Below are 18209 nucleotides of genomic sequence, written 5' to 3' on the forward strand. Positions count from 1 at the left end.
TCCAACCTATTTTTTCGCGTCATGAGAATGTATTACAGAATCACGAAGCAGCCATAAAAGAGCTGCAAACCATTGTTCATGAAAATCATGAGACCTTGTGGGCTAAAATTGACTCAGTTGCATCTACCGATTCGGTTACGCAACTGGCAAAAACTCAGGAAAACTTAAAGAACACAGTAGATTCGATTTCAACACAAATGGACACTCTGAAACTTGGTTCAGAAAAACACACTGAGGAAATGTGTTCACTATCGGAGAAAGTAGCTGAACTTTCGAATCAGGTCACTAACTTATCTACAAAGGTAGATGATGATCTGAATGACACAAGACCCGTAGCCTTCACTGACACAGAAGACTATGAACAAATAAGAAAATTCAAACAAAATCAAAATCAAATTAATACACAGTATAAAAGAGAAATCCGGGAAGTACAAGATCAGTTGACGCAGGTGATACAAGAATTACGTATTTCAGAGGACACTCGCGCCCCAATAAGGGAAGAGGGACATAGAAATACGGAACAGCCACAAAATAATAACACAGGGCATTTCGGTAATTATGAAAGAAATTGGCAAGGTGCACCGAATTTTGAGATGGAACCGCCGACACGACGTAACAATGACCGATATGTGACTCGCCGACATGATGATTTTGACTATAAGCTGTTCATTACTACACGTAAATTCAAAACATTTAAGAATTCTGGCAACGACATTCATCCACAAGCGTGGCTCCATCAATTCTCTCATTGTTTTCCTCCCAACTGGTCATTAGAACACAGATTAGAATTTATGTGTGGTTACTTGGAGAATGAACCAGCTGTAAGAATGCGATCGGTCATTCACGATTGTCACAGTGAAGGAGAATTTTACCACGCCTTCCTCTCAGCATATTGGTCTCAAGCTACACAAGACCGCGTAAAACATAGCATCATGATGATGAAACACTTTGAACAATCTGAATTTTCCAGTCTTGTCAAATATTTTGAAGACATGTTGCACAAGAATCAGTACCTATCAAACCCATACAGCCCCTCAGAACTCATCCGCATTTGCTTAATCAAACTGCCTGAACATTTACGACACATTATTTTGGCAGGACGTTGCAAAGACGACATTGAAGCTTTTCAGGGACTGTTACAAGAACTGGAAATTGACACAGACAGTCGCGGGATGCGAAAACAGGAAAACAATCATTACAGGTCACATCCGTCACAATTCCGTGACGACAGAAACAATAAATGGCCACGACAAACCTATTCTTACAACGTAAATCGTGACCAAAACAGACACCACCCATATGACAACCACTGGCAGAGTAATAGTTACAGGGAAAGATCACCTTTCCGCGGTAATGACTATCACAGAGACAATCAGAGAAACAGACAATATGGGAACCAAAATAACTATTATCAAGGGAGACAGAATAACTTTAGACGCAACGGTCCAGCGCGTAGTTACGATTCAAGGAGAAATTCTCCACCATGTGACCGACAAGAAAGAAACTATGGAAACTACCGACATGACGACAGACGATATGATCGTAACGACAGACCTGAATTGCATCAGAACTGGCGAGATTTAAATAGAGCAGAGCACTCTCGTCACGATGAATTTGTAGAAGTTAGGTCTCCAAATCCCAATAACGACGCGCGCCAACAAAGAGACAATAGACGATGACTCACACCACTGGCAGCCACAAGACGTACTTATGAAACGTCCCCTTTGAACAATTTTACATATGAAATGTCCACTTAGAACAATTGTACAAGACTGTGCTTAACCTGGCACACAATAATTTTAGCGCAACGCAATCTGACTATCTAAAAATCCCTGCAAAAGAATGGCCCTGACAAACATTAAACTATACCTTTTACAAATCACTTACCTCACAAAAATCTTCGCTGCTCGAACTACTGCAATACGGCGAGCGCCACTACTGCCAGCTAAATAAAAGATTCAAACTACTGAAGGCACTAACTACTGATAGGGATAGTTAGCAAATGAAAGATTTTAATAGAGAACAAACACTGTATTTACCTTAATATTCATAATTGACATTCAGTCTTACAGATTATCAAAACTCCGCCATCTCTCTCCCCACGTCCACCACTGCTGGCGGCTCACCTCCAACTGCCCAGCGCTATGCGCTGTTCGCATCCAGCTATAGCAGTTCATGACAACAATGGCAGACAACAATGCAAATTAGCCACATACTGCACACAGCACAGCCAGTGATTTTCATACAGAGAGCTATGTAACGTTGCCAATAAAAAACATAAACAGCAAACTTACATAAAGAAAACATAAACAGCCTACTTACAATTGCTGTATCAAGCATTTCTGTAAGTTATTTAGTTCTTCCACAATCAATAGTTACTTTTGTGTAACTAATTTATAAATACTCTGCACAGCAATTTTCCCAAAGGACTCGAACGAAGACCCGCCGTTATTTTCTTTAATCGGTTTTGTTTTATTTCCTTACTGTGAACAGCTTGCTTGTCTCAATAGTTGTCCAGAATGCATTCATGACTTTTCGCACGCTGTGAAGCTGTATCACCTTTTTCTCCTATTTCTTTGAGATCAGTATACGAACTTTGCATTCAACTGCGGCCTATACTTGAGTATTGCTCATCAGTGCGGGATCCGTACCAGGTCGGGTTGACAGAGGAGATAGAGAAGATCCAAAGAAGAGCGGCGCGTTTCGTCACAGGGATATTTGGTAAGCGTGATAGCGTTACGGAGATGTTTAGCAAACTCAAGTGGCAGACTCTGCGAGAGTGGCACTCTGCATCACGGTGTAGCTTGCTGTCCAGGTTTCGAGAGGGTGCGTTTCTGGATGAGGTATCGAATATATTGCTTCCCCCTATTTATACCTCCCGAGGAGATCACGAATGTAAAATTAGAGAGATACGAGCGCGCACGGAGGCTTTCCGGCAGTCGTTCTTCCCGCGAACCATACGCGACTGGAACGGTAATGACAGTGGCACGTAAAGTGCCCTCCGCCACACACCGTTGGGTAGCTTGCGGAGTATAAATGTAGATGTATTGCAGCACCTCTATCTCTAAGAACTCAAAAACGCCTGTATTGAAACGCCTGCTGCAACTTGCGAGCTCAGATGCTGAACGGTCAAAGAAAGAGACAGATTTATGTAAGTCTGCAGGCTTTCGTGGCCGTTGTCACTGAAGTTAAAATCTTCTGGGTTATTAGGCGGCGTCATGTTTCTTCTAAAATGTTCGACGTTTCGACCCCTCTGCTGGGATCTTCCTCAGGATCTTTTGGTGTTCTAGCAGTAGTGGACACCAAAAGATCCTGAGGAAGATCCCAGCAGAGGGGTCGAAACATCTAACATTTTAGAAGAAACATGACGCGACCTAATAACCCAGAAGATTTTAAGATCTTTCAGGTAAGCCCTAATCTATCTGAAACACTGCAGGAAGGAATGTCAGAATTGCAGGTATGCTTGTGATCATCGATACGAATCAACCAGCCTGTTTCCAAATTAATTTATAGTTGTGTCACGAAACGATCTCATGCCAAGTTTTTCATTTATTAAGGCCGTCAGCTGTGTGACGAGACACGGAGCTTCACAGGTCTGGAATATATCCGAGACATGGTACAGACTCGGCCCTTTCTACCTGGAAACTAAATACCCGCAAACTCCGTCCGCGATCTGCTGATGCAGAAAAAAAAGCGGCTCTCTTTCTCGCTAGGGAGACACGTGCGCTACGCATTACAAGGAATCGAGCAGTTGACTGCGCTACGGGGAATCGTTGCCACAGCAGCGCGGCCGGCGGGTAACGGAGGCGATCCACGCTGCCGGCTGCCGGTGGTGGCTGCGCGCTAATTGAAGTTTGAGGTCCTAATCTGCACAGCTAAGCGCGGCCGCGCCCGCCCGCCGTCTAATCAGGAGCAGGATTAATCAAGATGGCGGCCTCCCCGCCAGGATTACGCAACTTGGATATTCATTCCGGGAGGCAAACTCCGGCGAGCGAGCGAGAGGCGAAAAGTTGGAGCCGGGGCGTCGTGTGGCGTGGCTCGGCGTGGCGGGGTGCCGAGATATAAGGCGCGGCGCGCCCGTGACGTAAGGGCCGCGTAGAGGCTGGCCCAGCCGACAGCGCGAGTCGCTTGTCCAGGCACGGCCGCGCTGACGGGGCGTGACAGCACTCTGCCCGTGGCCGTGGCCGATCCGAAACGACCAATCACCGGCTACGAAGGAGACATGTCGAGGAACGACAATTCAGAGAATGCTCAGGAAGCAGAAGCAGTTGCACTCGCGGTACAAGAAAGATCGGGAGAATGAGGACAGGTAAAAGTTAGTAGAGATTCGTGCTGCTGTAAAAAGAGCGATGCGCGAAGCATTCAACCACTACCACCGTCACACCTTAGAAAAAGATCTTGCTGAATACCCAAGGAAATTCTGGTCTTACGTAAAATCGGTAAGCGGGTCGAAGGCTTCCATCCAGTCACTCACTGATCAGTCTGGCCTGGCAACGGAAGACAGCAAAACGAAAGCTAAAATTTTAAATTTAGCGTTTGAGAAATCTTTCACGCAGGAGGATCGTACAAACATACCGCCGTTTGAGTCTCGTACAGATTCCCGCATGGAGCACATAGTGATAGACATCCCTGGGGTTGTGAAGCAGCTGAGTGGATTGAAAATAAATAAATCGCCAGGTCCTGATGGGATTCCAATTCGGTTTTACAGAGAGTACTGCATTGACTCCTTACTTAACTTGCATTTATCGCGAATCTCGCCGAACGTAAAGTCCCGAGCGACTGGAAAAAAGCGCATGTGACGCCTGTATACAAGAAGGGTAGAAGGAGGGATCCTCAAAATTACAGACCAATATCCTTAACATCGGTTTGTTGCAGCATTCCCGAACATATTCTCAGTTCGAATATAATGAATTTCCTTGAGACGGAGAAGTTGCTGTCCATGCATCGGCACGGCTTTAGAAAGCATCGCTCCTGCGAAACGCAACTCGGCCTTTTTTCACATGATATCTTGCGAACCATGGATGAAGGGTATCAGACGGATCCCATATTCCTTGACTTCTGGAAAGCGTTTGACTCGGTGCCCCACTGCAGTCACGTCGATTAAATATTTGGGCGTAACATTTCAGAGCGATATGAAGTGGGACAAGCATGTAATGGCAGTTGTGGGGAAGGCGGATGGTCGTCTTCGGTTCATTGGTAGAATTTTGGGAAGATGTGGTTCATCTGTAAAGGAGACCGCTTAATGAACGCTGGTGCGACCTATTCTTGAGTACTGCTCGAGCGTTTGGGATCCGTATCAGGTCGGATTGAGGGAGGACATAAAAGCAGTTCAGAGGCGGGCTGCTAGATTTGTTACTGGTAGGTTTGATCATCACGCGAGTGTTACGGAAATGCTTCAGGAACTCGGGTGGGAGTTTCTAGTGGAAAGGAGGCGTTCTTTTCGTCAATCGCTGCTGAGGAAATTTTGAGAACCAGCATTTGAGGCTGACTGGAGTACAATTTTACTGCCGCCAACATACATTTCGCGGAAAGACCACAAAGATAAGAGAGATTAGGGCTCGTACAGAGGCATATAGGCAGTCATTTTTCCCTCGTTCTGTTTGGGAGAGGAACAGGTAGAGAAGATGCTAGTTGTGGTACGAGGTACCCTCCGCCACGCACCGTATGGTGGATTGCGGAATATGTATGTAGATGTAAATGAACGATTGTAGGGCGTCCCACAATCCTTGTTACACACTTTTACGAGGGCATTCAGCAAGTAACGTAACACGTTCCTTTTGTTCTGAAAGCAGGTTGCTTTTATTCAGGATACCAATGCATAATATTATTCTCCATTCTCTTGGCTACAAAACCGTATTTTTCAACATACGATAATCACCGTTCAATGCGACGGCCTTACGCCACCTTACTGGGTGGACCTGTATGCCCACATCCTACAACTCTACTGGTCGACGTCGGAGCAAACGTCTTGCAGCATCAGTAACCTCCCCCATCATCCATGTACTGCATCCCACGGAGTGGATCCTTCTTGGGCCAAACAGATGGAATTCGGATGGTGCGATGTCCGGGCTGTAGGATGGATGGTGCAGAGAAGTCCGGCGAAGTTTTGTGAGTTCCTCGCGGGTGTACAGACTTGTGCGAGGCCTTGCGTTGCCATGGAGAAGGAGAAGTTCGTTTTGTTTTTTTGTGACGACGAACACGCTGAATACGTTTTTTCAGTTTTCTAAGGGTAGCACAGTACACTTCAGAGTTTATCGTTCCGCCACGAGGGGGAACATCAAATAGAATAACCCATGCAGGGTGTCCGAAGGCCTTCGCCCTAACTTTACCGGTTAAGGATGCAGCTTTGAACGTTTTCTTCGGTAGGCAGGTGGTGCGGCGCCGCTCCTTGGACTGCCGTTTTGTTTCCAGTTCGAAGTGATAAAACCAACTTTCATCACCTGTGACGATGTTCGACAAAAAATCATCACCATCAGTCTCATAATACGCAACCAAATCCGCACAGATGATCCTTCGTTGTTCTCCTGCTGGTCGAATAGGAATTTAACGAGCACACACCTTTCAGTACTTCTCCTGGTCGACGAGTTTGTCAGCACTACCAACAGAGATGTCCAGATGAGCAGCGAGGTGTTTTGTTATAATCCGTCTATCACCTCTAATGAGAGTGTCCGCGCGTTCCAGCATTTCAGGAGTCATAGCTGCGTGCTGATGTCTGGAACCGCGCGACCGCTACGGTCGCAGGTTCGAATCCTACCTCGGGCATGAATGTGTGTGATATCCTTAGGTTAGTTAGTTTTAAGTAGTTCTGGGTTCTAGGGGACTGATGACCTCAGAAGTTAAGTCCCATAGTGCTCAGAGCCATTTGAACTAAGTCCAAATAGCGTTACAGTATTTTACTGTGCTTGTTACAATAACAAGTCCACCAGTACCACGGTGTATTCCAGGATGGCGTCCTAATTGATCCACGATGACTGAAGAATTGCTGGTCACGACTCTGTGATTCAACTCTGGGATTTGACTCTGTGATAATACTGCCGTTTGAGCCGTCTATCGCGGGTTACAATACCGCGCCGGTGGGTACAGTGGAACCACGTGACTGGCCGCCGCTACCAGAGATAACGAGTTCGTCGCCCGTTGGCGTTCCTGGTCAGATGATGTCTTTGTAGTCTCGGATTGGGATCTGGGAGAGGTGCTGCAAAACTAGTTCATTCTGTTGAGCAGCCGTCGGACTGGCGGTACTCACTTTGTGGCTGGAACACGGCGATTTGGAAAGGAATGTATCAAACAGGGGTAGCTGGAGTATCCAACAACCATAATATTAGGGTTGCTTCTTGTTCCATCAATGTATTCAGTGCAGGAAGAATGACTGCTCAGATGTGTTGTGTGTCCCGCGATTGCCTTACCTTGCCTTCACTGTCCGTATAGTTGTGGTACTTAGGGGGCTATAGAAAATTTCCAGATTTCTCACTTAAAACTGTTTCTGTAAACTTTGTAAGGAGAGGAGAATAGAAGCATTTCAAATTTGGAACTATAGAAGAAGTTGAAAAATATTGGGCAGATAAAATAAAAAATGAGGAAATTCTTTACAGAGATGAACATACGGAAAACATAGAGAAGAAGGAGGGACAGGGCGACAGGACATTTGTTAAGGCAAAGAATTTCTGTGGTACATAGGAACTGTTTTTTTCAGCTATGATTATGTTATTTCACTGTAAGAAACAGGGCTATATGGGAAAGAAGGGTTTCTCGGAGAATTTCATTGATGAGATCTTCTCGGATTATCTGCGGAGTCGTGGCGCCATGTCGACGCAACGTTTGGACGAGCTTCTTACTCGATGACGATTACGAGTAGGAAACAGACAAAAATGTTGCTACAACATGGTGCCACGACTTCACTGATAACCCGAGAAGAATTCATCAAGTTACAGGGCGTTTCGCACACAGCGCATGCCTCGCATTTCGTGGGTACCTATGGAGGGCAGTTAAGTTGCGGTAGCCGCATGCGCTCCGGCCCGTCCTCTGATTGTGACAGGTGGTATCAGTACAACATGACTAGATAGGAGCGGTCTTGGAAAGACTAATGAGTCAGATGAAATCGTAGACATAACGTAGAGAGAGAGGACGTGGTAGGCAGGACTGGTTTCATTTCCACCTACGTCTGTCGTTGTAAGTTGTCTGTCTCTTATGAATCCTTTACTTTCATCTGCCTCTTGAACAGTCTCTGACGACCTGTCTGTTTGTGATGAAAGATTGTATTTTGACGGCGATGCACTCAATCCAACTGTCCAGTTAGAAGATCATGTCTCTGAAATGCTGTTATGTAAGATTTGCAGAATAGCCACCTAAGGCTCTCATAAATTCTTCGTTGAAGTCAAAACAATATTGAACCACGTACTTATAAAGGAGATAAGTTTAAGTGAGAAGTTTAAAAATCAGGTGTGAACGATGGATGGTCCAAGCACTTTTACCTAAAATCTCTTCCCACCGCAAAAGCAACTTTCTGGGCAGTTAATTATTGTATTCCAGAAAACACTGCCTTAAACTTTCACGCATATTATTTCATCTTTTTGGATTGAAGCCACTCCTTGCATTGTTGTTTCGTTTCTGACACGAAGTGATGGATCCTTTTCTAGTCCATGCTGAGAAATCTCAGTTTCAGAAAATTGGTTGCGACATTGTTCAACAAAGCCGCGAAGCCTTTATGTACTTTTCTTCATGTGAGATATAGCGTACTCTTTTTCTGATATTTCTACGGCGCCCTTTCCAGTTTGTTTATTTGTCCCTCCCCCAATAGCATTCTAAGAATTTTCTTGATGTTCCATGGTTACTCGTAGAGCATCTAAAAGAGTAGTTCAGGTGCTTGTTTATTAACTAGTGAAAATAAAGAAGGTAGCATAAATGTAGCTACACCAAAGACCATTCTGACACTTATTGCTATTGCACAACATATGGAAAGACATAAGAAACAAAATTTTAGTGCTCTTAACATCATATCTATTCTAAACCGAATAATTGTCACCGTGTCCTGGTACATATTTACTTAAGCTGTTCTTTCATAAATCACTATACTAAAGTTATTCTCCTCATTAGACCTCATTAGACATTTAAAGCGTACAAAATCTGTGCTCTTATTTTATACCGGGGGAATTTTAAAGAATGCCATTGCAGTTCCTTAATATAGCAAGAGCGGATAAATACGATAACTATCGCACAGTCAGCTTGGCATTTCGTACATCCATCCATGTTGCTGGCCAAATAATACACAGAAGAATGGAAAAGAAAACTGATGGTGTATTTCATGACGAACAGTGTGGTCGTAAGAAAGCCGAAGCTAGTTCAGAAGTTGCGCTTAATGCTGGAATCAGTAGTTTAAAAAGACTCTTTCACAAGATCGTGACACTGTTAAAAAGCAATCGACGACGTAAAAAAACGCAAGATATTTGAAATAATGGGACTGTAGAGAAATGCGGGTAATATACAACATCTACAAAAACCAATACAAGAATAAGAATAGAAAGTCAAAAAATAAGTTATCGAACTAAAAAGTGTGAATCGCAAGGATGCAGACTATATACTTTTATTGTTCAAACTGTACATTGAAGAATCAGTTACGAAAATAAACAAAAAGTTCAAGAGTGGGACTAAAAATTAGAATCGTTGATGACACTGCTGCCATTTTCAAAAATGAGAAACAATTACCGGATCGGTTGAAGGGAATGAATGGTTTGCTGATACAGGATATGGACTGGCAGTAATTCCACAAAAAGACGAAGCTATTGAGCAGCAGGAAAGATATTAGCTACAAACTTAACATCTAACTTGCGGATCCCGTAGCATATGAAATAAATGAGTTATGCTACGCTGGCGGCAAAGTAATGCATGACCAGCGAAACGAGAAGAATGTAAAATGCTGACAGACACAGGAAAAGAGAGTATTCCTCCCTAAAAGAACTCTATTTATCGAACACAGTCCGTAATTCGAGGAAGAGATTTCTGAGAACGTATGGAGACCACCATTTCATGGAAGTGAAACATGAACCGTGGAAAAATTGGAAATGAAGAGAATCGAAGAGTTTGAAATATGATGTTAAACAAGAATGCTGAAAATTAAGTCTACTGTTAACAAACAAGGAGTGAAATTCTGCTCTGCAGCGGAGTATGCGTTGATTTGGAACTTTCTGGCAGATTAAAACTGTGTGTCAGACTGAGTCTCTAAACTGGCATTTTGTCTGAGCAATTGCTCCACCGACTGCGGCATCCAAGCAGAGTTATGACCCACCCTCAAAGCACCACATTCGCCAAGCAGTTGAACGGATGTGTCTTTTAGATGCTCCACGAGTAGCCGTGAATGAAAACGTCGAGAAAATTCTTATTACGCTACTGGGTGAGCGGCAAGTAAACTAACCGGGAAGGTCGCCAAAAAATATCAGAAAAAGAGTACTCTATATTCCACGCGAATAATTAAGTACGTAAAAGCTTCGAGGCCTTCATGAACGACGTCGCAAAACAAACCTGATCTCCTACCTTCCAAATATCACGGAAGTTCTCCCGTGTGCCTTACAGGGCTATCATTCCAGAAAGAAACGATACTGTGGAGATATTGTTTAGCCACAGCCTGGGGAATTGTTTCTACTACAATGATATTTCGCTCTACAAGAGAGTGCGTGCTGATTTGGAACTTTCCAGAAGATTGAGAAGATTGAGACTTTCTGTGGGACCGGGCCTCAAACGAGGGACATTTGTCTTTCACAGGCGAGTGCTCCATTGGCTGAGCTATCCAAGTAGGACTCACTACTGGCCCTCCCAGTTTCGTGTTCCGGCTCAGAACACAATTTTAATCTGTCAGAAAGTTTCAAATAAGGAGGATCTCCGTAGAATCGGCTAGAAAAGAAATACGTGGAGAATACTAGATAGAAGTGATAGGCTGACTGGTCATATGTCACAATAGTGGATAACTTCCTTGGTTACTGGGGAGAGCCTTAGATGTCAAAATCTGTACGGAAAGACAGAGACTGGGGAAATAGACGAGAGGCTAGCGCAGGGAGGAAATTCTGACAGGCCACATTACACTTATCAGAAGGTAATGACATAAGATAAAATCTAAACACTTACCTTCCGGTTGCCTTGTTGGGTAATACAACAAAATCCCACCAACGGAGTGCAGATTATTCGTTCATAGGTGGGAGTTTTCTGAACAGAATTGAAAACGAAGCCTGAAATATTCTATTATCGTTAGGACGAATACTTTCATTGGTTATACATATTTCTGGTTGAGAATTCGTTGATGCGTAAAACAAAAGAGAATGCATAAATAACAATACAAGTGACTAGGAATTTGATCGCTAAGTGACGCGGGTATAGAGAACAAAGAATGTTTGGTGTAGGTAGGGAGCGAACACGGTGTAATCGAGGAAATTGATATTACGCCCCTGTGTTGATCTGTTATTAGACTGTTCAGTACAAAATTCGTTTGATTATACTGATGTTTTCACTCTACAGGAAAAGAGAACAATCGACAGGCAAAAAAGTGAATCAGAAGCAGAAACTGAAAAAAATGGACAATAATTTCCCAAAAGTGAACTGAAAGCAACTGATGCTAAATGTAATGTAAACACATCAAAAAAAGTTTTCAGCACCCCGGTTCCCAGAATTCCAGAAGACAGACGTTGCCTGTGGATATTGTATCAGACACAGTCCCTCTGACTGTTCAGAGATGTCACTAAACCCACCCAAAGATGTAAACAACCCTGCATCAGCAGCGCCTATTAGACGGAGGGGGTCGGACAGCCGATCAGTTCCAGTACTTCCACCAGGAAGGAGCTACACGGCTTATGTTGTCTGTAGTTCAACCATGCCTAGACGGTCAATACCGCGGTTCAATCACATCCGCATTGTTACTTTGTTCCAGGAAGGGCTCTCAACAAGGTAAGTGTCCAGGCGTCTCGGAGTGAACCAAAGCGATGTTGTTCAGAAATGGAGGAGATACAGAGAGACATGATCTGTCTATGACATGCCTCGCTCAGACCTCCCAAGGGCTACTACTGCAGTGGATGACCGCTACCTACGGATTATAGCTCGCAGCAACCCTGACAGCAACGCCACCATGTTGAATAATGCTTTTCGTGCAGTCACAGGACGTCGTGTTACGACTCAAACTGTGCGCAGTAGGCTGCATGATGCGTAACTTCACTCCCGACGTCCATGGCGAGATCCATCTTTGCAACACGACACCATGCAGCGCGGTACAAATGGACCCAACAATATGCCAAATGGACTGCTCATGATTAGCATCACGTTCTCTTCACCGATAAGTGTTGCTTGTGCCTTCAACCAGACAATCGTCAGAGACGTGTTTCGAGGGAACCCGGTTTGGAGACAACGCCTTAGACACACTGTCCAGAGAGTGCAGCAAGATGGAGGTTCCCTGCTGTTTTGGGGTGGCATTATGATGGGCCGACGTACGCAGCTGGTTGTCACGGAAGGCGCCGTAACGACTGTACGATACGCCATCCTCCGACCGATAGTGCAACCATATCGGCAGTATATTGTCGAGGCATTCGTCGTCATGGACAACAATTCGCGCCCCCATTGGGCACACCTTGTGAATGACTTCCTTCAGGATAATAACATCGCTGGAATACAGTGGCTAGCATGTTCTCCAGACATGAACCCTATCGAACATGCCTGGGATAAATTGAAAAGGGCTGTTTTTGGACGACGTGGCCCACCAACCACTCTGAGGGATCTACGCTGAATCGCCGTTGAGGAGTGGGACGATCTTGACCAACAGTGCCTTGATGAACTTGTGGATAGCATGCAACGACGAATACAGGCATGCATCAATGCAACGGAATGAGCTACTGGGTATTAGAAATATCGGTGTGTACAGCAATCTGGACCACCACCCCTCAACGTCTCGCTGTATGGTGGTGCAAAATGCAATCTATGGTTTTCATGAGCAAAAACAAGGGCGGAAGTGATGTTTATGTTGATCTCTATTTCAATTTTCTGTACACGTACCGGAAGTCTCGGAACCGAGGTTCAAATGGTTCAAATGGCTCTGAGCATTATGGGACTTAACATCTGAGGTTATCAGTCCCCTAGACTTAAAACTACTTAAACCTAACTAACCTAAGGACAGCACACAGCAGGATTCAAACCTGCGACCGTAGCAGCAGCGCGGTTCCGGACTGAAGCGCCTAGAACCGCTCGGCCACAGCGGCCAAAACCAAGGTGATGCAAAACTTTTTTTTATGTGTGTATTTTAAAATGTAATTTTGTACATAACTTATCGGTTTTGGCAAGTGACGTAAAAGCAAGGCAGTGAGCTTTGAACAACAAATAGCAGTTTCCGGTATGAACATTTACATTTTGGATTTTCCGCTTTTTTTTCAGTTACCTGGGCAGACTGGGGACCGCATTAATCTTAATAATCTGGAACATGCCGTATGTATAGCACTACATATGGACACTGTAGAAGGCGATGTGATATTATACAGGCAAGAAAAAGGCATTTTTTGTTCCACAACTGTGCTCTGATTCGAACACATGACCTTCTGATAATTGCAATATCCGACTTCTGTAGAGTTTGTATGAATACTGAGACAAAACGAAGACGATCATATTGTAATAGGCTGTTCGATCCATACTCAGTGGTGACAGACCAGACATCTGTAGCTACCTTCTTTTCAAACTTTTGGGAATAGGACGAGAAGAAGTCTTAGTTGTAAATATGGGACAGATATTTTGAATTTCAGCATCTGCCTAACAACTTTGGGGCGCTTACTGATGAGTGGCGCAAGAACTAGAAGGGCAAGAGTCGAGACGTTTCCTAACATTGCTGACACAAAATTCTCTCTTTCACACACGTGCATGTAGTTTGTTCATGTTCAGGGGGTGAATACAAATATGGAAAACCCAAAAACACAGCCCATTATCATGCCTAATACGGTATAGGAAAACCGTTGACATTCGAAACAGCTGCCAGTCGTCTCGGAGTGGATACGTACTGGTCCTGTATGATTCTCAATTGAATCTTATAGCATTCTTCCTGTAAAATAGTGGCAAATTCAGATAACGATGATGGAGAAGGATAGCCATCGCCGACCGGGGTGGCCGAGCGGTTCTAGAATCGCGCGACCGCTACGGTCGTAGGTTCGAATCCTGTCTCGGGCATGGATGTGTGTGATATCCTTAGGTTATTTAGGGTTAAGTAGTTCTACGTTCTTGGGGACTGATGACCTCAGAAGTTAAGTCCCATAGTGCTCAGAACCAGTTAAACCATTTGATAGCAATCACGCACCCTTCTCTCCAAAGTGGACCACAAAGGCTCAATGAAACTGAGATATGGGGACTGTGTTGACTAGGGAAGTGCCACTATTCATCCTCCTGCTCACAAAACCACTCATAGACGATGCAAGGTGTGTGAGCAGAGACCCTGTGTCTTGGTAAACAGTATCATCATTCGGGAACAAACATTGTACCATGGGATGGACCAGTTCAGCCAAAATGGTCACATAACTCTTGTCAGTAACGCCATGCAACAGAATAACCATTTATCCCAAGGAATAGCACGATATGGCTACTCAAATGATCACCAAACCCCCGCCATGTCTCACTTTTGGGACGTAAACTCGGTCAGAAGCTGGAAACAGTGTGAAACAACCTTCATCCGATCAAATTACTTTCTTCCATTGCTCCATAGTCCAGGTTTTATGGTTTTCGGCAACATGTTTTCTGGTTAGGGTCGTTTGCATAACTGATGAATGGTTTTGGAATTCTAAATCGTTGAGCAATTCCCTGCTTATGAAGCTCCCTTCGTCTTTCTTTGGTGCTGCCAGTGTTTGGGAAGGGGACATTCAGTTCTGCAGTGACTTTTGCAGTTGACGACCTCATATTTTCCGTCAAAATCCTCTTCAAAGGTCATTTTTCACGGTCACTCAATACACACTTCTGACCGCGCTATGACTTAGTGCAAGAGGCTTTATCGCTTTGTCTGTATGCGGTATAAATCTAGGATATCGTGCCTCCTGAAACACCAAACACTTTGGCTACCCTTATTACGGAAGCACCCAACATACGAGCTCCTAAAATTACCTTGCATTCGAATATACTTAGCTCCGACATAATGCACTCACAACTACACAGAACACTGTTCTGACACTTGCAGCTTGTTGGGGATATGGTACAGCTGCCATTCGTGATCAGATACAACAGTTCAACCTGCAGGCTTGGCGAGCATCTGCATTTATGTCCAAGCACACTTTTCTCGCTGTGTTTGTATATTTTTGTCCAACCCCTGTGTAAACTCAAACAAAAAGAAGATAAATATAAAAGAAAATGAAAAAAAAACAACGCAACATGAAGTAATTATCCGAATGGGGTGGAAATAATTGAATGTGATGTGTATGTATAGGCAAACAAAATATTATAATTCCAGAAAAATTTGTTGATTTATTGAAGAAAAATAGCTTCACCAATTGAGCAAGTTGCTAATGCATTGGTCCACCATACACAAGCAAGGTAGGATTTGCAATTCACGAAAACAAGCAGCAGAAACTCTCGCCGTGTGGGGGCGGGCGTTAGCTTGCTGAAATGTAAGCCCAGGATGGTTGGCTCTGAAGGACAACAAAACGGGGCGAAGAATATCCTCGGCCTACAGACGAGCTGCTACGCTGGCGCGGATGACAACCAAAGGGATCCTGATACGAAAAGCAAATGCACCTCAGACAAACATTCCTGCTTGTTGGGCTGTATGACGGGCGACAGTCAGGTTGGTATCCGACCACTGTTCGAGCCGTCTCCAGACGCGTCTCCGGCGTGGAATCTTATTTTTTGGAGCAGAATAACATTCAGTGATAGGTCTCATTACGAACTGAGCCCAGATGACCAGCTAAGACGTGTCTGAACACGCCCTGGACAGCGATGGAATAGCACTTTTCTGTTGCCCGCCATACATCCCGACAACTAGTAGTGATGGACACAGTATTAAGAAAACAGTCTTAATCGCGTTTTTTATTTATTTAGTGCCGACCGGTTTCAGCCCATCGCAGCGGCCATCTTCAGGGCGAACATATGGTCTACTACTGGTTGCGTCACGTCTCCTGCCACACCTCGGTAGACTTGACACCACCAGCAGTCGACCAAATGTTCGCCCTGAAGTTGGCCGCTGCGATGGGCTGAAACCGGTCGGCACTAAATAAATAAAAAACGCGATTAAGACTTTCTTAATACTGAGTTAATTTATAGCAATCGCTGTTTCTCCACAACCATGTTGTCCAAACAACTAGTAGTGATGGCCTGGGCTGCTATTTCATCTCATAACGTCACCCCTTTGATTGTCATCCGCTGCCTTTACAGCAGAGCTGTACACCAATATATTCTAAGCCCTGTTTGGTTGCCCTTCAAGGCAAGCCATCATCGGTTTACATTTCAGCAAGATGATGCCCGCCCGCACATGGGCAGAGTTTCTACTGCTTGTCTTCGTACTTGGCAAACCCTGTCTTGACCAGCAAAGTCGTCGGATCTCTCCACAATTGACACCGTTTGGAGCATTATGGCCAGAGCCCTCCAACTACCTCGAGAATCTGAGTATCTAACATGCCAATTGGACAGTATATGACACGATCTCTCTCAGGGTGACATCCAAGAACTCTATCAAGCAATGCCAAGCCGAATAACTGCTTGCATAAAGGCCAGAAGTGCTCACGTGCTAAAGTTGTGAAGCTGTTTCTCTTGGATGAATCATTATTTGTTTGTCAGTGCATGTACATCACGTCTACCGATTTCTGTCCCTTTCTGATAACATCTTCGTTGTGCGTCTACATTTTCGTCATAGATTGTATTAAGTGAAATAACATTAATCAACTATTAATTAGGTTATCTATCATTTAAATGACTGAAGTTGAAATCTTCTGGGTTATTAGACCGCGTCATGTTTCTTCTAAAATGTTCGACGTTTCGACCCCTCTGCTGGAATCTTCCTCAGGATCTTTTGGTGTCCACGAGTGCTAGAGCACTCATGAAACATGACGCGGCCTAATAACCCAGAAGATTTTAACTTCAGTTACAACGGCCACGAAAGCCTGCAGACTTATCATTTAAATGTTCTAAACACGGAAGTAGAACAAGTGAAAGATACAAACCCTATTCTGTACTGTATAATGACTATGGATCTTGAGTTCTAACTACCGCTAGCACACGACCGTAGGGCGAAACTTATGTTGACTGACGGTTTGCATATTACTTTTCTATAGGTAAATCTCCAGTCAAGTCTCATAGCCGCCTGTCAATTCATTTGGTAGAAACAGAGAGAAAAATTAATCGTTAACGCGCCCAAAAGCAGCTTTTCGCAACACCCAGCTTGACGAAAAAGAACTAAATTTCAAATTAATATATATCTCTGCGTATTAGTTCTATTCTATGAAGTATATACGCTTCCAAACCAAAACGTGTGGCGGAATTTTATCGTAGTGGTACGAAGCTCAAGGATAAGACGTAGAAGATTTTTCGGTATCTTTTGTTATTCTTCCTCTCTAAAGGTGAGGCCAGTGCATCCCATCGCTCTCTGTGAGCATTTACCCACACCGGCAGTTTACGGTAAATCACCGTTTGCGACAAAACTACATCAGCTGGAAACGAACACAGAGTCTGTCTGACTCGGTTGGTGTGTTCCCATTTCGTTATTCGATTGCCTTTCTGAATCAGTGCCCGTACTACGTGTACCGCTATTCCGTGAAGTGGAGCGACAGATACATGATTGCAAATGTTTTTTAGATTTCCATTTGGAAGTGAACGTTTGGTCCCAGAATTTAATATTTTGTCTTTCACGTTATTGTTTTCCGATTCAGCGACCAAATGGTCAATGAGAATTTGAGCGGTCATTCTGGTGGTGCTAATAGCGCCAATTTGAGGTTATTTTTTTCTGGAAGAGGTCATTTAATAGAATTCTACGATTACCGTTTATGTTTTCACGCATTGTGCTTCTTACGTCAAACGCATTTCAATTAACTCGTTCATCTACCGCAAAACACTCAGTTCATTACCCTGCCCTCACTCGAATCTGTTGCGTTTCAAGATGCGGTGATAGCAGCGCAGATGAACGTACTTGTATGGTCATAGTCATATTAGCTCTTTGTACGTAGATACCTGCACAGTCTTCACTTATTTCATTATAATGCTGCAGTAAAAAGTCTTTGTTTATCTCCGTA

This window comes from Schistocerca cancellata, chromosome 5 (assembly GCF_023864275.1).
Source record: "Schistocerca cancellata isolate TAMUIC-IGC-003103 chromosome 5, iqSchCanc2.1, whole genome shotgun sequence".
Lineage (NCBI taxonomy): Eukaryota > Metazoa > Arthropoda > Insecta > Orthoptera > Acrididae > Schistocerca > Schistocerca cancellata.